Genomic DNA, 615 nt, shown 5'->3' on the forward strand with positions numbered 1-615 from the left:
ATAATTCGCTGAACAACTGAATAAGACTTCAGATGCCTCCATTGATTGATACTTTACTAATTTGGGATATCCACAGAGTCGTTTTGCCGACTACAAATATAACAAATATTACGTGTAAATCGTGCTGCTGAAAGGTTTCCAAACATCACATGACCACCCACCAAAATGTGTGGGCTAAATGCACATCGATAATCATGGCAAAAATAACTACCTGTCACATAGGATGGGCATGTCAGACTTTTCTCCGCGAAAGGCTGCTGGTCCCAAGCTGCCTCTTACTTTCACCAGAATGAAATGGTTCCAGAATCCCAGGCAAGGGAGGATACTGTTCCCTTGCCCAGGAGGCTGGAAACTGCTCGTTGTGAGCGCAATGTTTCCAAGGCCCCTCAGCCGAGATCCGCAACACTCGAGGATTCCCTAGTTGCTAGGTTTAGTTGCTAAGGCACCAACCGTCTCACAGGAAGAGGGGACGGTGCAATCGCTTTTGGCGTCGGAGCGAATCCTCTGGAAACCAAGCTCATTTGTTCCGGGAGGAAACATTCAGCTCCTCTAAGACCGACGGGAAGGCGAGGAGAAGCTGGGAGTGACGCCTCTGAGCCGCGGAGGATTGTGGGA

Source organism: Physeter macrocephalus, chromosome 11 (assembly GCF_002837175.3).
Source record: "Physeter macrocephalus isolate SW-GA chromosome 11, ASM283717v5, whole genome shotgun sequence".
NCBI classification, from domain to species: domain Eukaryota; kingdom Metazoa; phylum Chordata; class Mammalia; order Artiodactyla; family Physeteridae; genus Physeter; species Physeter macrocephalus.